Consider the following 26503-nt stretch of genomic DNA (forward strand, 5'->3'; position numbering starts at 1 on the left):
GGGTTAGTCACCGCCACCCATCCCCAGTTCCCCATCCCAGCCTGGGCCCAGCCCCATCGGCAATCAGGGCCTGCTGGCTCCCTCAGCCCCGCCGCTGCTGCTACTGGTTGACATCTGCAGGGTGACTGGCAGGGCAATCGGGCCCGCTTGCACCCTCCTTGGCCTGGCGCCACCCGCTCATCTGCTCCACCATCTTGTCATGGTCCCATTTTTGTCGGGCCCATGGGGAAGGCAGTGCCTCCACTACCACTCACTCCCCGCGCTGCGTAGCTGACGCCCCACCATGTTCCGCGCCACCTGGTGGTCAGCTCATATTATAGTGAGCAGTGGAACTCCTAGTCACCTGGTAGAATTCCCAGTCGAAGGACTGCCCAAGGGGACAATTTGCTATTAGGCTTTTATTATATAGGATTCTATAACAGGCAGTAGTGTCAAGAATGGGGAGGGGGGGTAAGGGGGAAAGGAAAGAAAAGAGGAAGTAAGGGTGGAGAAGAGGTTTGACCAAAAAGTGGCTGTAGAAAATTTTTTGGTAAGGTAACAATGTTCTATATCTTGACTGTGACACTGCTTACATGATTCTATACATTTGTCAAAAGTCACCAAACTATCTACTTAAAACTTATGAACTTTATTTTATTTTTAAAAAATATATTTTATTGATTTTTTTACAGAGAGGAAGGGAAAGGGATAGAGAGTTAGAAACATCGATGAGAGAGAAACATCGATCAGCTGCCTTCTGCACACCCCCTACTGGGGATGTGCCCGCAACCAAGGTACATGCCCTTGACCGGAATCGAACCTGGGACCCTTGAGTCCGCAGGCCTATGCTCTATTCACTGAGCCAAACCGGTTAGGGCTGAACTTTATTTTTATAGTATGTAATTTATATCATAAAAAATCTGATATTAAAAAAACTTTAATGAGGCCAAATATTCATTATATATTAAGTAACACATTACCTCAAGCTCTTTGCTGCATGACAAGGACATAAGCACAAGTGATAAACATCACCTAACTGACTAAAACCATGGCTTCATAAAGTCTAAACCAGACCTCAGAATTAAAATGTAGGAATTCATGGTGATGTGGAAAAAGATTATAACTTTAAAGAATACTAAGTAAAGCCTGGCCAGTGTGGCTCAGTGGTTGACCGTCGACCCAGGAACCAAGAGGTCTCTGGTTCGATTCCCGGTCAGGGCATATGTCCAGGTTGTGGGCTCAATCCCCAGTAGAGGGCATACAGGAGGCAGCCAATCAATGAGTCTCATTATTGATGTTTCTCTCTCTCCTCTCCCTTCCTTTCTGAAATCAATAAAAATATATTTTTAAAAAACCCACAAACTGAATAGCAGAGTTTTAAATAAGTGGTACTTCACTTGTCACATGGTACAATTGTTCATTTGTCTGTCTGTCCCCCCTCATCAACCAGGCTCTAGGACAGGTCCATGCCTTGTTTCAGCATTGAATTTCCAGCAAAATGCTTGGCGCATTAATGACTGTTGAATGAAAGAATGAATTGCAGATGTTCTCATGCTAACGTTGGTTTCATTTGCAAAATCCACATGTAAGGAAAACTTCCTACAGAAAGGGCCATGGTAGATACACTTCCATAAAACACTGGCACTAATTCCAATTTAAAAATTACAAAGTTCTAAATGTGAAATCATTTAAAAACACCTTTTTTTGTTGTTAAGCCTCACCCAAGGGCATTTTTCCCCCCATTGATTTTTACAGAGAGAAAAACACTGATGTGAGAGACACATCGATTGGTTGCCTGCTGCATGCGCTTCTTCCAGGGCCAGGGATAGAGCCTGCAACCAAGGAACGTGCCCTGGACCGGAATCAAACCTGAGCCCTTGACTGGACTTGAACCCAAGTCCTGTCAGTCCTCGGGCCGATGCTCTAACCATTGAGCACAAAGCAGTGGTTCTCAACCTTCCTAATGCTGCGACCCTTTAATACAGTTCCTCATGTTGTGGTGACCCCCAATCATAAAATTATTTTCGTTGCTACTTCATAACTGTAATTTTGCTACTGTTATGAATCGTAATGTAAATATCTGATATGCAAGATGTATTTAGGTGACCCATGTGAAAGGGTCGTTCGACCCCCAAAGGGGTCGAGACCCACAGGTTGAGAACCGCTGAGCTAGGGCAAAACACCTTTATTTTAATTTCACTAACCAAGCCTACAATTAAGAGACTTTTTCAAGGTAACCGCTGCTCTGAACAGAGGATTGATAGTGTGAAATTTTATGCATATCTTGCTTATTTCAGATAAAATCTAATAATCTGGAATTTTGTGCCATGTTAAATGCATTATCATGGGAAGTACAATATGTTTGAAAAGATGACCCTGTGTAGTTCAGACTAACACAAAAATTCTCTGGTAAAATCACTGTAAATTAATGAAGGAACACAAGTTGATTCAGTATCTGTCAAAAACTAAAATAGACTTTAAAAGGCACTAAAAAAAAAATAATCAGTGTTGCACCATACTTGGCAAATTCTCTAGAAATATTTTATCGACGGGTTAACTGTGACTGGTGGCAAGAAAACAAGCACAGGCCTCACAGTTAGAAGAGTATCATGTTCTGGTTTTGTCACAAACTGTCAAATAAAGGTGTCAAATCATACATGTCATTTAACCTCATCTGTAAAATACAGACTATTACTTTGAGGATCAAATAAATTTTTTTTGTAGTTTCAGATTCCTTTAAAAACTATAAAATGTCTTGTACATATGTAAAAATTCCTTTTAAAACTATGAAATGTCTTATACATATAAATTATGAGGATGTTGGAAAATCTAGTTGAAGGAAATAATCCTACCCTGTTTGGCTCAGTAGATAGAGCATTGGTCCACAGACTGAAGAGTCCCAGGTTCGAGTCCAGTCAAGGACACCTACCTCGGTTGCAGGCTCCATCTCCAGCCCCTGTGGGGGTGAGTGAGGGAGGCAACCAATGGATGTGTCTCCCACATCAATGTTTCTCTTTCTCTGTCTTTTCCCCTCCCTTCCACTCTCTCTAATAATCAATGGAAAAATACCCTCAGGTATTTTAACCAAAAAAAAAAAAATCACAGATAATTTATATTGTTGCGTTCTATGTTAATAATTAAAATCCAATCTTTTAAAAATTATTTTTTAATCTTAACCAGAGGATATGTTTTTTTAAAATTGATTTTAGAGAGAGAGAAAATCTATGTGAGAAACATCTAGCGTTTGCCTCCCATCCATTCCAACTGGGGATTAAACTGCAACTAGGTATGTGCCCTGACCGGGAATGGAACTGCAACCTTATGGTGTATGGAACAATGCTCCAATCAACTGAGCCACCTTGCCAGGGCAAAAATCCAATTTTTACTTAGGGTCTTTTGAGAGTTTAAGGAACAAAACTTGTATCTTTCATAGCCTTTTGAGTATTTAAGCAACAAAGTATGTTTTTTCCATGCTAACATTAAATCTGAATATATATTACTGTTATGGGAAGAGTTATATTTTATTTATATGTCAGACTTGGGAGATAGGCATCGGAGTTTTCATAAGCACACTTCTGCCACTTCTTTTACGGGTCAAATGCCTCACTGACTTGCTCTAGTTCTAAATCTAGATGATGAGTCTGTCACCTTAGCTAGATCAGAATAAAATAAAGCTGTAATACTGTTGGGCTTAACAGTCAAGAGCCAACCGTTTTCTAGGAACTATGGAAGAATTCAGGAGAGGTAGATGGTTGGGGGGCAATTATTAAAGAAAATTTTATGTTATAAATTAGATAACTTCTACTAGCTTATCCTGCTAGGTTTTATTCTACATCAAAATTCATTAAAAATAAGTAAATAAAATTCATGAAAATATCTCTTTCCATTTCTCTAGGCACTGGTAAAAGTAAAATACTCTAGTATATTACAAATCATCAGTTCAACATCCTTTTTTGCAGATTAAAAATATTTTATTTGGAATTTATTTTAAATTCTACATGACACTTGACATTTCTTAAAAACTATTCCCTGATCTCATTTCCTTAAATTTCCTTAAAATCATATTTGGAAATCTTGAGTTTATTTAAAAACTTCCTTACTTATGTTAATTTTTGTGAATCTCCTTCTATAATTACAAGTAACATGAGTTTAACAGAAATTTCAAAAATGGCATGACTGCAGCTGATCTTTGTTTCAGTTTGACACTAAACTATGCAAAAAATTAACTTTCACACTATATTTAGATGGGTTTAGTTAAGTATAGAATTCTATATATTTGGGGGGGGAGGGGAATACTTAGAGCATTTCTGATTGTTGTGATAAAATACGTGCAACCACACAAAATTCCACTCTATTTTTTGGTTCGCTCACATATATCACCAACTTTACTGCTAAGGTTTTCTTATGACACCATTATTTACATCACTCCAAGATCAGACTGATAAACTATTAATCTTTTTCAGTCATGGGCTTAGAAGTATAAAATAAAGGTACTATCCACTAGTTACTCTTCAAGAAATAAGTTTATTTTTTATAACCTATTTTTGAGAGCCATAAGAAAAGTCCTTATTGCAAACACCCTTTTGAAAATTATAGTTTCATAAAATAAAAGTTGATTTGCAAGTTAGCTATATCTGAAATTTCTAGCCCAATTTCCCTTTTGTTTACATATTTAAACAGAGTGCAACTCAGGTACCAAGCAAAAGGCAGTAAACTCTAGAGCTATAAATTATAATTCTTTCTTAATCACTAACGCAATGAGTATAGTCAATGGTAAATTATTTGGAAAAGTTTTAAAACACTTATTTTTGTTATAGAAATGATCTGTTAATCTATTTGTATCTAAGGTTAAATTTTTACATTCTGAATATTTTCCAAACTGCTATGGAATTATGAGAAAGTCAAGGAGTTTGGAATTTAGTCATGTTATACTCCTACAGCCCCCACCCTCAGACCAGAGTGCTCTTTCATAAGGGTTCAGAACACCCCCTACTTTTCAGTAATAATTGTTCAAAATGAACAATGATATACCCTGTTATTGATATCTGCCTTTCCAGCTAAGAGGTAAAAAGCTTCAGGAAAGCAGTTACTACCATGCCTGTCAAGTTCATACTTTCTCCAGGTGTTCTGTAGAAAACTATCTGTCAAATGAATGGGGGAAAAATAAGACATTTAAGACAGTATGAGCCATTAGAAAGAAGCATATCTAAAATAATAAAGTGGTATATACAGTAATGACTCATTTACTTGGAAATTTCATCCACTAACTGAATCAGAGAATTTGCAATAAATGAGGTGTTTAGTAAATTAATACTTAGATTACATAAATGTTACTGCGAAGCTACAAAGGAATGGATGCAGTAAATTAAGAAAGCCCTATTGAGGAAGTGCTAGATTTTACACAAGATTTTTATTTTTCAACTGGAGGCCCAGTGCACAAAATTCATGCACAGGACGGGGGGTACCCTCAGCCTGGCCTGCACCCTCTTGCAATCCGGGATCCCTCCCACAATTCGGGACCACTGGCTCCTAACCGCTCGCCTGCCTGACTGCCTCATTGCCCCTAACCCCTCTGCCTGCCTGCCTGATCACCCCTAACTGCTCGCCTGCCTGCCTGATCACCCCTAACAGCTTACCTGCCTGCCTGATCACCCTTAACCGCCTCTGCCTCGGCCCCTGCCGCCGTGGCTTCATCTGGAAGGACGTCCAGAAGGTCATTCAGCTGTCCGGTCTAATTAGCATATTATGCTTTTATTATTATAGACTCTTCCATAGCATCATTATAAAAACAGATTACCGTCCACTAGAAGCTAAATCTAAACCATAGACAATCTGGTAAATCTAAAATAAACCTGCTAGGCACTAGTAAATTATAAGATACAATCATTGCCCTCATGAAACTTATAATACAGTTGGGGAGCTAGAAAAGATATATAAAAAGATGTGTGTACAGGAGCATGTGCTACGTTCCAATGAAGTGACACAGGCAACATGCAGCTCAGGTCAGTGGACAGACAGGAAGCGTGACCCAGACTAAGTGTGTATGTGCCAGTTGGGACAATGGGGAGAATAACTGGGCTAGACTTAGGGAGCCTTGTGATGACATTGGAAAATAAGTCAAGTACAACATGGGGATAGCAAACTCATCTGCCTACAGGAGCAGGTAACAAAGGAGTGAAGCCTGCAGGATGCAAAGTGCCAACAGCCACTTGGTCTCAATGTTGGGGTCAAGAGGATCTCTGCTGGGGACTGCGGGCGACTACAGAACTCTAACTCTAACTCTCTCTCTCCCCCCCGCCCCCTCCCCCCCATATAAAAGGGGAAGCTGGGCCTGCCAGCTTGGCTCAGTATTTGAGCTTTGACCTATGAACCAGGAGATTTCAGTTCGATTCCCAATCAGGGCATATGCCCTGGTTACAGACTCGATCCCCAGTGTGGGGCATGCAGAAGGCAGCCAATCAATGATTCTCTCTCATCATTGAGATATATATTCCTTCCTCTCTGAAATCAATAAAAATATATTTTAAAAATAAATAAATAAAAGGGGAAGTTGGTACGTTGCTCTAAAACATCACTGTCACACCTTCCAGTTTTTCAAAAGAAAGTGTAAAATTAAAAACTTTCAATGTAGCCCTTGCTGGTTTGGCTCAGTGGATAGAGCATCGGCCTCCTGACCAAAGGGTCTCGGGTTCAATTCCAGTCAAGGGCATGTACCTTGGTTGCAGGCTTTCCCAGCCCGGGGCCCTGGTCCAGGCTTGTGCAGGAGGCAACCAATAGATGTGTTTCTCTCACTCACATCGATGTTTCTCTCTGTCTTTCCCTCTCTCTTCTACTCTCCCTAAAAATCAATGGAACAATATCCTCGGGTGAGAATTAACAAAATAATTTTTAATGTAAAATTTCTCAATTTTTAATGTTGGCAAATAAATGTTTGTAATGCTATGTTAAAAACCAAAACATGTCTGCAGCCAATCTTCCTGGTGGGCCACAGCCTTGCAACTCTGGTCTGGAATGTTGAACTCCACACTAAGAGATCTGGACTTCATCCTGCACTCACAGACTTAAAAGACTTCACATGCATTTCAAAACTTGCTTAGTTTTACACCTCTGCACACTCCAATGTTGACCGTGTAAAATGCTGAGCACTGCCAAATTATTTCACATTGGCCTTGTGTATTTCTGTTACAAGCCAATTACGTTCATTGAACTAGCTGTGGAGTGACTTATAAGTTTCAGCTGAAAAAGCATTCAGAATGATACCAATAAAACAGTGTTGACAGAGCAGTACCTAAGAGAATGCTGGCATGATGTGTATAAGCCACAACACACTGGCGCTCCACTTCTCAAAAAACGTGCCACAATCCACTGCCAATGAAAGCCCTTGCTCTCTCCAGCATTTTTCCATAATTATCAACTTTCTAAAAACTATTACTATACTTTATTACCAAACAACACTCAAACACATGTAACAAAGTTTTAATTCTACAATCACGGTAAGCTTTTAACCACCCAAAAACAATATTTAAGCATTAAAGGCCTACGCGTTAGCATTTTAATCAGCTTAGGGAAAGAAAAGGTAATTAGTATCAGAGGCTTGCTGATTCGTTCCGATGATAGTATTATAGAAAGTTAGCATTATAATTCAAAGGTAATTCCCGGGAGGGAAAATTCTTGGTGCATAATTATGACATAAAATACAGAGCTATGAAAATTGCTTAATCACATGCTTTGAAATAATATTCACAATGAAAGTCATCCGCAAAGTTAAAAAGAAAGATGAAGCAAGCAATGTGTCTATGACTTCATTTGCTCTGGCTCTGGAGAACCCCAGCCCTGAGCCATCCAACCCCGAAGGCTTCCAGACTTGTGGGCACTGCCATGTGTGCGGGGGGAAATCAGCTCAAACCCAGCACCACTGGGGAAGCAGAAGCCAACCCAAAGCACATGAAGCACTGGGGCTCTGCTGTATCCTTTTCAAATAAAGGATCAGTGGCTTGAACTAGAAAACAAAACAAACAGGAAAGTCTTAACAAAGGGACATGATTCCAATATATAGTTCTTATCCAAAGGGATACAATTTAAAAAAAAGAAAAAAAAAAGAAGAGACCCTGCTTTAGGACTTTTTTCTATTTCGAAGAAACAGACTACAATCCACACTAGAGTTTTACCAATAATAACTCAGGGGAAGCTGAGAGGCTCCTCATTCCTGTCAGAGCCTGTTGAAGACCCTCATGGTCCCCAGCATTCCAAAGTCCCACCCTACATTCTATCAGACACGTTAAATGTACTCACATCCAATGAATATTAATGAGAAGTTGAATTGCAAATCAGAATTATGTTTCATAAGCTCTTTTTTTTAATTTTTTTTTAGATTTCAGAGAAGGAAGGGAGAGGGAGAGAGAGATAAAAACATCAATGATGAGGGAGAATCATTGATTGGCTGCCTTCTGTACGCCCCCTACTGGGGATCAAATCCACAACTTGGGCATGTGCCCTGACCGGGAATCAAACCTAGACCTCCTGGTTCGTGGGTAGATGCTCAACCACTGAGCCCACACCTGTCGGGCTCATAAGCTTTTCATTCTCTCTTTAGTCCACTCCAATGAGGTTTTTGTCTCCAGTCCTCCACTGATACAGCTCAGGTGACCTGTCATGGCTCAGGTCAATGTCACCAATGACTTCCATTGCTAAACCCAACGAGCACCTCTCAGTCCTCATCTTACTTGACCTCTAAGCAGCCCATGGCACCACTGATTCACTCTCTCCTCCCTGAGACACTTACTTTAACCTCAGGAATATTCTTCTAATTTCCCTCCTATCCTCTGGCTGCTCCTTCTCAGTTTCTTTACTTCCTCCTTATCAGCTCAACCCCTCAAGGCTGAAGCACCTCTGGCTCAGCCCAACTACCTCATCACAGAAAAATTAGTCATAGTTCCTTCTCCCCACGGTGTGGGTCAACAGAATTAACAATATCTTCTAAAAATGACACTGTTAGTTAGGACATGGAGACAATTATGTCCACTATGTTAGAAATGTGTGCTTAAGTCCTTAGGCTTAAGATATTCTCTTACGAGTCTTCTTTTCTTCTCCAGAAACTGTAAATGCTGATAGGATCCAAAGCTTGATCCATGGACTGCTTTCCCTATCTACACACATTCCCCAAGTTATCTCATCTGAGTGCTGTGGGTGACTTCCAAATTTCTAGCTGCAACCCAGACCTATTCTTTAAACTCTTGATTCCTATATCCAACAACCTCCTCAGCTTCTCCACTTGGAAGATGAACATAACATGTTTAAAACAGCTCGTAGTTGTTTCCCAAACCAGCTCTTCCATGAGATCCCTATCTCAGTTCATGGCAACTCCATAATTACACAAAAAGCCCCGGTGTTATCCTTACTCTGATCTCTCGTTCTCATACTCCTCAAACAGTTGGCCAGGTACAACCTACAAAATAAGTCTTGGTCATTTCTCTTCCCTTCCTCCACTGCTATTGGCATCTCTCAATGGATCACTGCAACAGCTGCTAACCGGTATCCCAGGGCCCACCCTTGACCACCCTGCTCCATTTTCCTGTCTCAACACTGTAGCCAGCGATTCTATTCAAATGAAAGTCAAATCACCTTACTCCGCTGCACACAACTCCCCAGTGATGCCCCATTTCACTCATGGCTCACCACGCAGGCCCTACATGATTTGCTCTCCAAACCTGTGACCTCATCTACCACTACTTTGTGGCCTTTCTAACTGGTCCTGGAACACACCAGGCTCACGTCCACCTGAGGCCTTTGACAGTCCCGCTGCTGGAACACAGCTTCCCCAGGTGTCTTTGTATGGCTACCTTCCTCCCTCAAGTCACCTCAGTGAGGCCAACCTGACCCCACTGCAGTAAGTCCTCATTTAATGTTGTCAATAGACATATAAGCAGAGACATATAATGAACTCAATTTACTATAAGGTAACTGATATAAACAAGTTAAGTCCCTATGGCATCTCATCAACATTATAATGAAATGACATTAAGCAAAACATCATTATTCGAGAATCTGCTGTGCTTCAAATTACCATGCTCCCGCTTCCTACCTCCTATACTCCTATGAAATTTGTTTTGTTATGTTTACTGTTTCAAAATTTGCTTAGTTTTAGGATTTAAGGTCCCTGAAGGCAGAACTTTACTTTGTTCATTGATGTATCTCTGGGGCCTAGATCACTGCCTGGCACATAGGAGGCATACATTATATGGAATAAATGAATTTAATTAAACATTTAGTAATTCCAATTTCATAGTTTTCTTTTAATATTTGAGACCTTTACCAGATTATGAATATTTTTGTTGTTCTTAAAAAAACTCATTTGTACTTGAAGACAAGAAAGGTCTCAGCCTGAGCTCATGGCCCAACACAAAGCCAGGGGCCCAGGGCAGCTAGGAACATCCTACCTGGGCCCTCACTGCTTCTGCTCCCTAAAACCACGGCTCCACTTAGTACATATCTGAAACTCTAATACCTTCCCACACACGTATTTTGTTCTCCCACCGAGACAAGAAACACATTGGTAGGACTTGCACAAAGTATTCAATGTAGACGTGGATACGTCACAGATGTAAAACCTGTTTTTTGATGGACTTAAGTGAACATTTTTAAAGCATTAAGTTTATTAAAAGTTCAAGATATTACACAACACATAACAGGGAACAGGATTACCTGGGATAAGTCCCCCCTTTTAATGCACAGATCAGAATGACACATCTGATCATTCTGAAGGAACCCATGTCTGTGTTGGCTGAGCTTGTAATTATGCTGTTTAGATGTAAATGTGTCTTTCTAATGTGCTTAAGTTTGTTTTTCTTAAACACTTCCTTTGAAACTTTCAGACTATTAATTTTCTTTGAACGAATGGTTTAAAATCTTAAGTTCTGGGCCCCGTAACAGAAAATTATAAAGGGGACTGACCCATATTATACAAACTGCCAATGGTGGGAGACGGAGCTGGGAGGCATAAACAATTGCCTTATACTGTACCAGTAATAGTGGCTTTCTTTTAAAGGGCTCATGAAACCTACAGGGTACAGGAGCAAAAGACATGGGCCGCTGGTACTCTTTAATTTTAAAACTACTTTGCATAACATTAGTCATCATAAAGAGAATTTCTAAATCTGTAGATTTACTTTTTGGCATCTGGAAAGAAATAATTATCCAGTAGGCAGAAGCTGGGCAACTGAAATAGCTAGAAATTAGACGAGAATTAGGAAAAATAATTCGATCAATTAGCGATCAGTGAAATGGGCCAGCTGTTCTTGATGCAGCAATACAGACTGTAACAGAGAAATACTAGATTTTGTTGCCTACTGACTGCCATCAATGAACAGAGTACGGGGGAGGGGGGGATGGGGGCGGGAGGGGAGGCAAAAGCAGGTTTACAGTCGTTTGAATGGAAAATATTACAATAATTAATAAATAATAATACAAGAATGAACTCTTGTGTTTCGCATACTCACAACTGTAACCCTACTTTTGCCCCACCCTTTATAATAAAATCTTGTCAACAGCCGCTTATTGATAAAAGCCTAGAGCAGTGGTCAGCAAACTGCGGCCCCTTGAGTGTGGCTCTTCCACAAAATACCATGTGTGGGCGCCCACGTACAGTGCGATTGAAACTTCATGGCCACACTCAAGGGGCCAAAGAGCCGCATGTGGCTCGCGAGCCACAGTTTGCCGACCACTGGGCCCTAGAAGAAGCCCAAGAAAACTTGAAATCCTTCTATACATCATTTCTGTCTGTCTTAGGTAATAAGAGCTAACATTACTTTTTACTCTGTGTGAGGCCATGCTAGTTGCTTTACATGCACTACTATTTCACTTCATAATCAAAACAACACTGTGGGGTAGTTACTTTTATTGTCTCCATTTAACAGGTGAGGAAAAAAAGGTTCAGAGAGGTTAAGTAACTTCCCCAAGGTTGCACACTGCAGGACAGTGGGGCCTGGACCTGGGCCCCAGAGGACTGATCTGAAAGATCTCATTTTGACTATCATATTTCACTGCCTCTCTCCCATGTTGTCTTCATAGCCCGTGCCTCTTTTCTGTAGTAACTTCAGTGAGCAACTTGTCAGAACGGTGGCCCTATAGTGAACACATTTTTTTATTTTCTGAGACTGAACATGCTACGTTTTTGCTGTTATAAGCAGTATTTCACTTGAGCAGAATCTATGCACTACCCATTTATAAAACGTCTGCTATTTTGCCTGTTTTTCACCGTTCTAATGAGCCTCGGTTGAAATTCTGAGCCTTTTCTTGAACCATGTAAACGTCCTTTTCCTCTTTAGGGAAACATGAAAGAAATGATCTATAGCAATAGTTATCCTTCCCAAGCACTTTGTTTTATCTATTCGATTTCTCAGTGAAGTCATAATCCTGTGTTTTACAATAAGTGCTTCCTGGGGACAGCCACAGCCTTCAGCACCAGAATGTCACTGTTGTTTTAGGTTGAGACCGGATGTTTCCAGGGATATTTGAGAATTAAAATAACTTGGGGAGAGGGGCTGGAGGAGGGGGAGGAGGCATAATGGCAGGAAGAGGCAAAAAAAGAAGTCATTTTTGCAACATTTTCTTAAAAATGAACTATTTTAAAAGTATTTAGAAAGCAGGCCTCTAGGGTCCACATCCTAGATCATTTATGCATCAATGAAACAGTGAGTCGGGAGGGACCTACGTGGCACTCATAAATTAAGGTCTCACTGGAGAGCCCTAGAAGAGAGGGAGAAAGGAGAAAGGGGCGGGGGGGCGGAAATAAGTCCCAAGGGTTGTATATGGGGATAGAGGTAGAGCAGGCTGGAGGAGGTAAAATTCTGCCTCGCTGGGCTACACCTCTATTTTCTCTGGGCAGGTCTAAGTCTATCTGTCCACAGGACACCTCTGTGTGAGTCAGAAAAGGGTTCCCTGTCCTCCAGGCTAGTGGACAGGGTTTCAGCGCTCAGATGGCACTAGTCAAGACTAGACAGACTGTCACTCTGTATGAGTCACTCAATCTCAAGGGACCTCAATCCCTCTAAAGGTGATGGGGCTAGCTAACTCCTTAGGGTCCCCTCCCTCTTCCCAGTTCTCAATTGAAATCTGGCAATATCCAGTGGTATATTGCAAACTGAGGCCCTGAAACACTAGGATTCTGTGGACTGAGTTGAGCCTTTAGTGTTTTCGTGATATTGCATTTTTCCCCCCTCTCACATTTCTGAAGTATTTTTTTTCTCTTTTAATCTTAAGACTATACTCTTCCTTCAACTCCAAAGAGCTTGTTTTTTCTTGAGCCATCAAAAGTTCACACCCAACTACATCAGCCCCAAACTACTCAGATGTCCATCAATAGGATGGATAAACTGGGTATCTTCATTCACAGAAATAAAAGAAAAAAGAACTACTGCTACCTGCATCAATTTGGACATGACACTATGTTAAGCCAAAGAAGACACAAAACAGAGCTCATATTGGATTTCATTTAAATGCAGTCCAAGAACAGGTTAAAACCAACCCTGGCAATAAAGGGCAGAACAGTGGTTACCCTTGCATCGGGGATTCTGACTAAGGGAGAGGCTTCTGGGGCTGGAAATGTTCTGTTTCGTTATTTGGAAGCTGGGTGCCTGGGTATGATCACGTTTTGCTTACACTTCTGATCTGTGCGTTTTTCTGGTTTATGTAACTAACTATTCGATAACAAGTTCATTCAAAGAAATTATGCCATGGGAACCCTGCCCCCCCCCCAAAAAAAAAGCAATCTACTAAAACTAGACAGCTACCTACAGGGAGAAAAATAATTCCTTTTCATTTAATGTTAAATAGACAGAGAACCACCTGAGAAGCTAAGTAGAAACTTCATTAATATCCTAATATATTAATCCAGAGTTTGCTTGATTTTTATAATGATTTCCTCCTTCACATGAAACTGTGGCAAAAAGTTAGTCTAAAATATTGCTTTTCCCTGCCTTCATATACAAGTAAAACACTACTATTCTAAGTTCTATAATATATATATATATATATATATATAGAGAGAGAGAGAGAGAGAGAGAGAGAGAAAGAGAGGCAAAGTTATTAGAAAATATCTAAAAACTAGAGGCCCGATGCATGAAATTTGTGCACTGGGGGGGTGGGAATGGGGAATCCCTTGGCCTGGCCTGCGTCCTCTTGCAGTCCAGGAGCCAGCAGTGGGACATTATTAGTGCTGCCACAGAGGCAGAAGAGGCTCCCGCCACCGCCGCTGTGCTCGCCAGCCGTGAGCCCGGCTTCTGGCTGAGCAGCGCTCTCCATGTGGGAGCGCACTGACCACCAGGGGGCAGCTCCTGTGTTGAGCATCTGCCCCCTGGTGGTCAGTGCACATCATAGCGACCGGTCATTCTGCAGTTTGGTCGATTTGCATATTAGTCTTTTATTATATAGGATACCCCAGGATAATCAATTCAGAATATTGAGGTTCTTAATAGAAGCTTTGGCCAGAATTATGCTAATTAATCACATTACCGAAATCACCTAGATAACGCTCACATCTCCACCTAATTAATTTCCTGCTATACAGCTCCAACTCCACAGGTGGGGAAAGGCATTCAAGAAGATGCTGTGTTACAGACAACTACAAGGACACTCCTGCAAACCCCACCTTCTTCCTTTGGCCTGTATGTGTTCCTCTGTGAATTTGTTTCAGCACTACCTTTTTCTCTTCCTCGGGTAATACAATCAGCTGTCAGATCAGTAATTTCTTTCCCCTTCCCAGTGTTCAATAATCCCTCTTTGATCAATGTGGTACACTGCACAATCACTCCATTCGATACACATAAAAAGTGATAGTACACAAACTTGCATTAGAAGTAATCATATCCCTAATTCATATAAGGTAACTAGGAGCACAGCTTGCTTGTTTTCACTCAAAACTCCGTGGTAACTTCTGCCATCAGTACTTCTGCAGAGCCCCTATGGTCCCAGAGCATGGGGGTAGGTAGCTGTATTTCTCCCAAATGCTAGGGCACAAATTAAATGTTTGAAGAATCATTAGAGCTTAGCCAAAAAAAAAAAAAAAAATGTTTCCAGTCTTTGAAGTGGGAAGTGGAGTGGGGTGAGGTGGGATGGGGAGACACAATCATAAGCATCCAGTCCCTAAACACTACTGAACACCAAACTAGTGGTTCAACACAAATGCAGGCAAAGTTTCCATGATAAATATCACTTAGCACTATTTCATGTTGAATACAGACCTTATAGAGAACCTTAATTCTAATCCTTTTTTCTCAGCTAAAGAGATCTTAATCTTTAATTCCCACTTTTAAATAGAAAGTTCTCCCGACTTCAGGCTTGTTTTAAATACTCATCCTTCTAAGTTTAGATTTTCCTTGCAATTCAATGCCCAGCATTCTACTTCCTCCTTCCTCTCAAATTATCCCTTTAACTTGTTTTTACTTATTTTTACAGGCCCCCAAAGCCTCTTCCTCAGGATAATGTGCTATTCAAAAAGCCTTCTCCACCACCCCTATATCAAACTTTAACTACAGAGGCCAACAATACCATTTTTCCTGTTTGTGTTTTAGGAAAGATACCGTTTAACTAAAATTTCACCACTCACAAAACTCCTTCCCTAAATCTTTCCTGCCCACCCCCTCCTACGCCTGATTGCTTTATACACAATCACAATGTAATCAAACTCCCAAAATGTGTAATTATATCATCATACAAAGACTTCCCTAAATATATATAATTTTAAGTGTGTAACACACACCCTTTATAACTTTGATGCTGGGACTACAGGCTGAAAAATGCTGGAGTTTTCTTATAAGTTGTGTGCATTGTTTCTCGTTGGCATGGAGGAGAGGGGAATAAGAAGATCATCACACTAGGACCAATTGCTGAATCAGAAAACACAATTTTTGTTCCAGGAGGATTCTACTGAAGGTTGTAAACACACTTAAAACTTTTTTTTTCTTTAAAAGAGGAGAGCTGAAATTGGCATAACTGAAAGCCAAACCTATGCATTGCCCATCAGGACACACAATACTGAATACCTCGTTTCCCCACTTACGAAACAGGCTCCATCTCCCAAACCAGAGCATTTATGAGGTTTGTATTAATGAGTAATTGGAAAAACCCATCTCTGCGTAAACGCAGAAAGCTTTCTGTTCTTTGGAATGCCTAAAACAATATGAAAATGACTTTAGAACAGGCCCGTGAAATTCAGCTCTGAACCCAGAAAACCGCCGAAAGGATAATGTGTGCATGCCATCTGGGATCCAGGCAGCCTCGTCAACAGAAGGGGAAACTTGTTGAGATCATCCAAATCTAAAATTCACATACATTTTTACATCTGGACTGAATTAATCTTTTCTTGGTACTGGCTTTCATGTAATAAAATAATTGTTTGCAGGTTTTTGTTGTGTTTTTTTTTTTTTTTGGTAAACCCGTAGCCTTAGACATCAAAATGTGCAACATCCAAGTTGAAAACTACAAAGAATTCCTTTATCAAAAAAGTTAGTTGTGCGACAGGACTCATTTACACTAAACTCTGAACTTGACAGCTCAGTCAAAAACAATTCCGTTTGAAACTTTCATTTCAAGCATCTGCCACAAAAGAAGGCTACACAGCCTATTATGTCACTGGTTCTGAAAGCCAAAACCTTTATAAGTGAAGTTAAAAGTGGAAACAAAGTACAGAAACTAGCAAAGCTCTACCACCTCCCCTTCCCCCCAGATTCGGCTAGCCTAGTTGAATGAGTTTTTAAAGAACTTGTAGCTAAAAATTATTACCTAACAGACATTTTGCTTTCAAAAGCAGTCTTATCCTGGCCTGTATTATTTTCCTATGGAGCTAGGAGCATCTTAAATCTTCCAGTTGAAATTATGTATTTGAAGCTGGTAGGTTACCCCTGTTGACCTCCTAAAAGGAGGGGGTGCAAATAGAGAAAGATTTCCCTGTTCCTTAAAATGTTTTGAGCACTGCAAGAGCTTCGGCTAACTGGCTAACTGTGGTCCATAAGTGTCAGATCTCAGGCATTCTTACAAGCTAATTCAAAGGGGGGGGGGGCGGGGGCAGAGGGGGAAATTAGTTCATATTACAGTCAGTCTGCTTTCTGGAGAAGATACCCTGCAGATAACTTGATAGTAGATATCCCCCGGAGGACCCTCCTCATCCAATAACCCCAAAGGCCCATTTTAATATGAAATACAAGTCCACTATGTTTACAAGTATACTAAAATGTCAGTTGTCTCATACTGTGGAGTATTTCCATTTTTAACATAACACAGTACTTTTGTTTCTCAAAACCACATCCAAGGAAAATGATTCAGTTCTAGAAGTTTTATATGACAAGGAAGAACAGCAAACGCATCTGTTTCCCTGCCTCTCACTTCTCCACTCCCCTCCCCCACTCTCCATCCTGCAGGCTGTTTGTAGGTCTCCGTGGTTGTTAAAATTACTCTCTACAGTGGTCTCAAAATGCTGTCGATCCTGAAAAACTTCTTATCCTTGATCATCGCTGAGCCTAAATTTAGGCGCTGCTCTAAAGGAGAAAAATCCCGAAGTCAAAGAAAGTGTTTTTAATGACAGATGTACTACGGAAAATTTTCCCCACAAAGTTTTGATGCTGTGAAATATCAACTCCCTGAAATCACAGAAAGGAAATGACTTACATTCTTGGAAAATGAAGCCACTAGCAGCTTTCTCCAGCAGTATTTTCTAGTCCGTAAACTACACCCTGTGGCAAAGGGGAGTATTTCCTGCAAAAACTAAATTTAAAGAGATGCTTACAAAACCCATAAACAAACAACGTCGGGTCCCAGAGAAGAAGAGACTGAATCATACATGGAAAACCCGCCAAGAGATACTTTTTCTGAACATTTAAAAACAAAACAAAACATAAAAAAAACACACACAAAAACAACTGGAGAGCAAGGGCTTAAAGTCAAAAGCAACCCGAGAACATTGCTGAAGTTTCCCCCCCCCCACACCCCCTGCTGTGGGCAATGCACAGCCCCTGAGGGAAATACTGGCAAAACAGATTTGTGCTAAAAAATAAAAACGAAAAGGGTGTCGGGAAGCTAATATTTCCCTCGACAAACAACTGCATGGCCTGAAAACCTGCCAGCTTTCACTCAAACTTTAAAATATGCTTATTTTGACAGCTTTCCATTTATTCGTGCCTTTAAGAAATCGCCCTCACCATCTGATTAAGCCGTCCCGGGACTCAAGGTGCTGCTACAGTCCCTGTGGACCTCACACTGGTGCCCCCGCTGTCCATACCTGACAGTCCCTGGCCATCCCGGAGGAGAGGCTGGGGGTCCCCTCCGCCTGGGGCCGGGCCTGCGCGCCGCCAGCTCCTCCGGGAACCCAACATCTGCAGGCTGCGCCCCGCGCTCGCATCCCACCGAGGCCCCCTTCTGGCGCCGCCGAGCTCCAACTCAATCTCCGGCTCCCCCGACCAGGCACTTTCAGGGACGATGGGACAGATGCTGCGCGCGGGTCCCTTCCCGCAGCCCCGCGGCCCCGCATTCCCGCAGCCCGGCCCCAAGGCGCGCACAACAGGCGGCAGGCACCGCACCCAGGAATGCGGGGCTCGGGGGCTGGCCCCGGCGCCGGGTCACAGAGACGGGGCGCGACGGACAGGCGCCCCCAGAACAGGGCACCGGGGTGCACCGGGGAGCCGAGCGCGACGCATGGAGCCCAGGGCGCAGCCAGCAGCCCGGCCGGCCTCCCGCTCTCGCCGCCCGGGCAGCCTCGGAGCTCCGCGTCTCCCTCGCTGCCCGGCTCGGCTGCCCGGGGCCCCGACCCCCGCTCTGGCATGGGCGCGCTCTGACTCGCAGAAGGCGACCTACCAGCCCGCTGCCCGACGCCCAGGGCCGGGGAAGCCTGGAGAAGAAGAAGAAAGACGCGGGGAAGGGGACACGGCTTTCGCAGGAGCTCGCGACTTTCGGAAACCCTCCCCAAGCCCGTCCCGCCGCCGCGCCGCCGCCGCCCGGCCGGCAGGGGGCACAGCGGGCGGCCGGGGCGCACAGTCCGGGTAGGGGGCGGGCGGGGAGGCCCCAGGGCGCCGGGTTCCGGCTCGTACCTGGAAGAAAAGTCTGGAGCAGCAGGCGTTGGACTCGCCACAGCGACCGGTCCCTTCCTGCCAGCGCTGCGCTCACCCCGATCTCCCAGCCCTTGGGCCCGGGCAGCCAGGGGAGCGCGGGGTGCCGGCCCGCCCCCCGCCCACGCCTCCGCCCTGCCCCCCAGAGGCCCCGCCTCCTTCACCGCCCCGAGGTGGGCGGGGGAGGCAGCGGAGCCCGGGGAGGGGAGCGAGGAGATCGCGACCGCACGTGCAGCGCCTGCCGACCCCGCCCCGGACCCAACCAAGCGTCCCGCGGAGGGGTGCGGCGAGCCCGGGGCGGGAAAAGGCGACGGGAACCGCCCCTCCGGGGTCCCGGGGAGGGAGGTGAGCCGCGGAAGGTGTGCGGACCGGGGCGATCTAGGCCTTTCCTCGCGCGCGAAGGATACAGGCGCGAGGGGACATGGTCCGCGCCCCTGCTCCCCGCCCAGTGGCCCTCTCCGCCCCCCGGGCCCAGCTCTCCGGGACGCTCCCTGCCCCGCTCAGTCGGGCTGGTGGGGGTGGCTGTTTGGCCTCAGCATCATCTTACTAATTCGGAACGATGGAGGGCAGGCCACGCACAGAGGAGGCGTTTCCAGCGGAGGAGGCTTCGTGACTCCGAGCTTCCCGTCTGCCCTCCTGTCCCGCACCCACCTGCCCACCCATTCATGACTCGGGACGCCGCACCCCCGAGACTTTTCTATTCTACGTGGGGCGCTGCGGCGGAAGCCAAGCCCCCGGCCAGCTCAGCCTCTCCCGTTCTTCAGGTGGACACAGCCTATGTCTGCTGTATTTTCGGTGCCTCTGACCCCTCAGAATTATACTTGCCCGCTCCCGAGGGTGTCCGGAGAGAGCGACGGATGACGCAAAGGGCCAGGGGAAGATGTTTTTATGGCACTGAAATCGAGGATCTTTTTGCCATCTGTTGGGTCTGGGAAAGTGGCGAGCTAAGCCTCTCCTGTGAGTCTGCGCCCACTGGGACCTGCAGCACGGGACCTGGAGACCAAGGGAGAGAGACCCAGCCTCCGACCTGGCTCCCAGGCCCGCGACCACAGAAGCTCCTGGGCTGACTGTGGAGCCTGTAACCCTGGTCAGGGGGGCAGTAATGCCGCACAGGGCCCCTCACCAACGGAGGGAAGGGGTGTATGTTCAGGGTATGACAACTGGGAGAGGAGACAGAGGAGGACCTGAGAAAGGACACTACCTAAAATCAGATTTATGCTGATCGAAGCCAACTTTAAAACTGCCCTGCTCTTTTAGTCAAAACATAAATACGTAAAACTAGTCTTTATTGGTTTAAAGCTGTGATTTGTCAACCTTTCTCATCTCACGGCACACATACATGAAATACTAAAATTCTGTCGCACACCAAAAAATATATTTGTTGCCAATCTAACAACAACAAAAAAATAGGTGTAACTTTGATTCATTCACACCAGACGGCTATTGTTGTGTTGGCTGTTGTCACTTTGAGGAAAAAGAGGTCAACGCCCCTGACTAAATAGTCAGGCATTGCATGTTTTAAAAAATTCTTGCAGCACCCTGGTTGAACATCGCTGGTTTAAAGTACGCCAGTCTGTGCACCTTGTTTTCTTGGCAAAGAAATTCAGTTTTGTGTTCATTACAACAGAAGCTCGCTTGGAATAGTCACATTCACAGCACATTCATTTTAGGAGCCATGGCCTTAGAACTGAGTACATTGGGAATTATGATCTTTTTTCACAATTGGCAATACGTGCCGAGCTTATTTCTGTTAGAGTGGTTTCTAAGGATATTGCACCTATGATTTGGAGTCATGATTTCATTATGGAAAAGACAAGAACTATGTTCCAATTGCTGCTTTTTAAATTAGTTGTAGTTAATTAAAAGCCTAAATTAAACATTGGTTAACGGTAGCTGATTACAGTGTAGGCATTTAAAAGTGGAGGATTGAACTTTTTCCTCTCATTTTTATCTGTTATATGAGCTAGTTGGAAAGGTCTTAAATTAATTTGATGTCTAATGAGATAGTCCAGCACTTCATATATAAATATAAGTAAGAAAAATGTGTAATAAGTTACTACCTTGGAAAACAGTTCCTAAATCTGATTTCTTTTCAGGCTTTGCGAATAAAAATCTAGCGAATAAAAAACAACATACTGTTAGCTTGGGAAACATTGCTGCAATATAATATAATTAGGCAACCCGAGGAGCAAAATATTTTTAAACAGCCTTTTTTTAAAACATGTGTTTAAGATTGGGTTTATTGTCTAGAATTAGATTGTAGCAACATTTACTAAGTGAATATTTTTTATCATAATCATCATATTACCGAGACGAGGAAGCAGAGGACCTGAGCATTCACATTGTAGTACAGCGTGAATACTACAATGAACATAGATTGTTACATAATACTTAGTAAACTAAGTACTTTAAAACTCTTGCCATTGGTTTTATAAACCCCTGAAACATCATAAAATTCTGAAAGGAATGCTTTGGAAAACAACACATACTATCACTTTCCCAGGTCCTCCCCCAGTCAGTGGAGCCAGGATTTGGTAAGTGGTGCTGGAAAAAAACCTTTATTGCATTGTTGCCCTGGGAGTGTGCGGATAGCAGCTGTCACTCAATGACACAGAGAGAGAAAAATAAAAGCAAATATGAAAGAAAACATAATTCCATTTAAGATGGAAGTGGAGCTGAGAAAGAATGGGTTGTTTTATTTTGGGGTTTGTTTTGTTGTTGTTGTTGTTAATCCTCACCCGAGATACTTTTCCCATTGATTTTTAGAGAGTAGAGGGGTGGGAGAGGGAGGGAGAGAGAGAGAGAGAGAGAAAGAGAGAGAGAGAGAGAGAGAGAGAGAGAGAGAGAGAGAGAGAGACGAGAGAGACACATGGATTGGTTGCCTCTCACAGTCTCACCCTTGACTGGGAATTGAACCCAAGACCCTTCTGATCCTGGGGACAATACACTAACCACTGAGACACACCAGCCAGGGCAAGAATGGGTTGTTTTATTTTTATTTTTTAAAATATGTTTTTATTGACTTATTTAGAGAGAGGAAGGGAGAGAGACAAGGGAGAGATAGAAACATCGATGAGAGAGACACATCGATTGGCTGCCTCCTGTTCGCCCCCTACTGGGGATTGAACCTACAACCCAGGCATGTGACCTGACCGGGGAATGGAACCAGTGACCTCTTGGTGCATGGTTTGACGCTCCACCACTGAACCACACTGGCCAGGCAAGAATGGGTTGTTTTAGATATTTATCACAGGAAACATTTTTCTGTGTTTAAAGAATGTAATTTTGTAAGCAAAATTATATTTTATGATTTTTTTGACTTTGAGATATAGTTTTATTTTCATTGGTATGAGATATTTTCCTAAATATGAAACTGCCCATCAGTGAAAAATCATTCTAAACACATCTTAAACTATTACTTTTTCCATGGCATATAAATATCTATATAATAAAGCCTAAGGGACTGTTAAGGTGGAACAACCAGAACAACCGGTCCTATGATGCGCACTGACCACCAGGGGACAGACACTCAACGCAGGAACTGCCCCCTGGTGGTCAGTGTGCTCTCACAGGGGTAGCGCCGCTCCGCCAGAAGCCGGGCTCACAGCTGGCAAGCACAGCGGAGGTGGCGGTGGCTGGAGCCTCTCCCACCTCCACAGCAGTGCTAAGGAGCAGCAAGCAGGCGGGTGGTAAGGAGCGAGGGGTCCTGGACTGCAAGAGGGTGCAGACCTGACTTGGGAATGTTTTCAAGACCCCAGATTATTCTAAGTGGAGACACATGTGGGAACCATGGGCTATGACATGTGGTATCTCAGGTAAAAGGCACAGAATAAACAAGTGCACAGAGACACTTTTAAAGTACAGTGGCCATAGCCTCATTTTGTAATTCAAGAGGCTTAATCCTTGGTGGGTGATATGTACTCGAATTTTGATATAAGGAACACAGTTATATAGAAAATGAAGAGATGTGAACTGCTATAATTCACATTCCTTTACCAGTATTTTCCAAAGACCAAATAGTATGTTGAGAATTAAGGTTACTTCAATGTATTAGAAGAAAAAACTTTTGTTCTTTTTCATCTCTTATACATAATTGAAGGTTATTTGGGACTCAGAGTATGTTTCAATGCTAAAATATAAGTTCTAGTCAGAGAGAGAAGTCAGTAATTTGACATGCTGGCTTTTAAAGAATACTTTCCCAAAATAAATACTGTTTATTATTTTGGCTGAAGAACATAATAAAGAAATTAGGTTCATTTTTCTTTTTTGTAATTCCTGAAATTCATTTAGAAAGCAAAACAAGCCCAGCCAGTGTGGTTCAGTGGTTGAGTGTCGACCTATGAACCAGGAGGTCACTGTTCAATCCCAGTCAGGGCATATGCATTGGCTATGGGCCATCCCTGGTAGGGGTTGTGCAGGAGGCAGCTGATCAATGATTGTCTCTCATCCTTGATGTTTCTAGCTCTCTTTTCTTCTCCCTTCCTCTCTGAAATCAATAAAAATATATTTTTAAAAAAAGAAAAAGAAAAACAAGATGCATTTAAGTCCCATTCTAAGGTCATAAATGTCCATTTAGCTAATGTATAGTATTTTGAAAGACAAAATAATTGCTTATGGAAGCTTCAAAGTGCAGTGATGAAGTCTTAGTTTTTCATGGTCTAACATTTAAAATGTACTTTTTATTATCGCAGTTGGTATATTACTGTGTTCTATAAAATAAAAACACAAAAGGAGAGTTAAGGCTCCAGAAAAGTCAGGAGAATTTATTATCAGCCATTTAATCCAGGGGTCCTCAAACTTTTTAAACAGGGGGCCAGTTCACTGTCCCTCAGACCATTGGAGGGCCGGACTATAGTTTAAAAAAAAAAAACTATGAACAAATTCCTATGCACACTGCACATATCTTATTTTGAAGTAAAAAAACAAAATGGGAACAAATACAATATTTGTATTTGCATGTGGCCCGCGGGCCGTAGTTTGAGGACCCCTGATTTAATCGGTCTCATTATTGTGAATCCCTAACCAGGAATACAAATCATTAATCCCTGTGCTGTGTAGAGCCAACACAGCACAGGGATTAATATTATGTAGCAATCTAACTCTGGAAGACCTACCTTTACCCAAATTAGGGACACAGAGTTGCAAAAATTAAATTCAGCTCTTTTGGCCATCAAATGTTGAGAAAATATTTAAAAGTAGGATAACTTGATTATCCTGGGACAAAGTTTGGTTTGAATACAGCATGTTAGACGTTTATTACACGCATTTGAAGAGCTACTTTCTTTCCATTCTATTATAGTTTTAGTTTCACCATAAACATCACATTCCAGTTCTTTGAGGACGTTGATACTCCAGACAAAAGGTTTGATAAGACTGGGTGGGCCAGGCCAGGCCCTTCACTCTTGAGGAGAGACAATTCTAAATGGTGCTGCTAAGATGTTAGCTGCACAGGGCAAGATAATGCCTGCACTGCACTAAGGTCTTGGTGTTGAAAGGCATGGTGACGCCCAGCTGGTGTGGCTCAGTGGTTGAGGGTCAACCGACCCATGAACCAGGAGGTCACAGTTCAATTCCAGGTCAGGACATATGCCTGGGTTGTGGCTTGATCCCCAGTAGAGGGCATGGGAGCCATGATTCTCATCATTGATGTTTCTCTCTCTCCCTCCCCCTTCCTTTTTGAAATCAATAAAAGCATATACAAAATAACTTCTATGTTAAAATCTGTTTTTTAAAAAGGCACAGTGTCAAAGGCAAGTGCTAGGTTGAGGGATACTGCTGCTAACTCAAATGTGGTGAGGAATTTAGTGTGAAAATTGTACAACTGTCTTATGCACGGGGTTTCCCATTATCGGAAAGAAGATTGAGGACAGGTAAAAGGGTCCTCATACAGGAAAATGTCTAGCAGGAGGGATGAGACAAGGGGTAGACCCCCAGCAGCGTAAAACTTCAGGATGTGCGTGCCCTTTGTGTGCCTTTGTGGGCTGAGCTGGTTTGCCAGCTCCGATTCCTTGGGGAGATAGAAGAGAAAGGAAAGGAAGTAGGAATCTGGAGATAAGCTGGTTAGTCTAAGGCCCCAGGCACACTCTGGTTATATTTATCTGATAGTGATGTTCTAGGAAGAGTCACTTTCTGACACAAACAATAACATGATGTCGCTGAAATTCTCTAAAGCATTTTATGACATTTTATCTGCTTGTACCTCAGACACACTGAAGGGGAAGATGTGAACATCCGCCCTCCAGAACACAGGCTTGCAGCCGGGCCCACATGGCTTTCTTGAGAATAACAACAAAAGTCCCACTTATAAAGAGGGTTTATGAAAGCTTCCATTTTGTTTTAATTTGGTTACCTTGAGTAGATTGTACGCATCACAAACATGCACATAAGCTTGTTTTTAGTTGCGTAAAAGAGAATGGTGAAGAAAAGTGCAAAGAGGATGTGCTAGTTTGGAATTTTACAGAAAGTTCCCTGAGGCTATAGGACTCTGGTGGTGGGGTCTCTAAGGGATACTCCAACCATCTCTGGTGGTTGGGATTTTGGTTATAACACAAGGTTCTGGCGTGCTGGTTGTATTAACTGACTGGATGAAAGGAAAAAAATACGTATGAACACTCACACGAGGTCCCTGTTTTACTCTCACCTGATCCGAGGTTAGAAACAAAATCTACATTCACTCTTGTTTGGCTTGGCTGTGGAACCAAATGCCAGAAAATCTTAAGAAATTCTTCCGTAGGCAAGGCAGTGGTCACATTTTCCTTTTCCAAGGGTAGCCTAATGATCCGTTCTATTAGCCTAAACAGAATTCTTATGCTCTAGTTCTTTGAAGAAAGCACACTGGTAATTAGACCATGGAGTTTGATTTAGAAATTAAGGATTGTGAGATTGTTCTCAAAGGCCTTCTGGCCCAGATGTTCAGTTTTGAGAGGCCTGGAGCAAAAAGTGCTGTGTGGAGCTCTCTGGCTTCGAAGATAAACTAGGGGTGGGTGGGAGGTAAGACCTTCTTAAACATGCTTCCTTTTAAAAATGTTAGTATGTATTTGTGCTTCATATATGATTGAGCTAAACATTCTATGTGATCTCTTGAGCAGAAATACAGAATCAGCAAATCAGTGATTTCCTGTGCAGCCAATAGTTCTATATTGGTTGGATAATAATTTTTATCACTTACACGCTAATTTCTTAAAGGATAATGGGGATATATCTCTAATATATGATAATTTTATGTACATATAGACTTAATATGATATATAAATCAACATGAAATAGTTTGCTGTCACATTACTTACTTTTTCATAGTACTTTTCACTATCTGAAATTATTTATGGCTATGTCCACTTGTTTATCAACTGTCTCTCCCTTTATTGTTTTTATTTTTTGAATTTTTATCAGAGTTTATTTGAGCCAAACTGACAGCAAATGCCAGGAAGCAAGAT

At 42.7% G+C, this 26503-nt stretch overlaps 1 protein-coding gene across 9 annotated transcripts in view; it reads right to left on the reverse strand.

The window, feature by feature from the left end:
* Positions 1–19192, reverse strand: part of FRMD6 (FERM domain containing 6) — a 74156-nt gene extending 54964 nt beyond the window's left edge. For 7 of the 9 annotated variants that reach the window (XM_023763848.1, XM_023763847.1, XM_006100225.3 and 4 more), the window contains exon 1: positions 19053–19192. The gene's annotated coding sequence lies outside the window, so the exon portion shown is untranslated. Of the gene's footprint in view, positions 1–18247; positions 18268–18819; positions 18841–19052 lie in introns of those variants that run through there. The other 2 variants (XM_014465618.2, XM_023763845.1) reach the window with 2 other exon arrangements.
* Between the last annotated feature and the right edge of the window lie 7311 nt (positions 19193–26503).

This window comes from Myotis lucifugus, unplaced genomic scaffold (assembly GCF_000147115.1).
Source record: "Myotis lucifugus unplaced genomic scaffold, Myoluc2.0 scaffold_304, whole genome shotgun sequence".
Taxonomy (NCBI): domain Eukaryota; kingdom Metazoa; phylum Chordata; class Mammalia; order Chiroptera; family Vespertilionidae; genus Myotis; species Myotis lucifugus.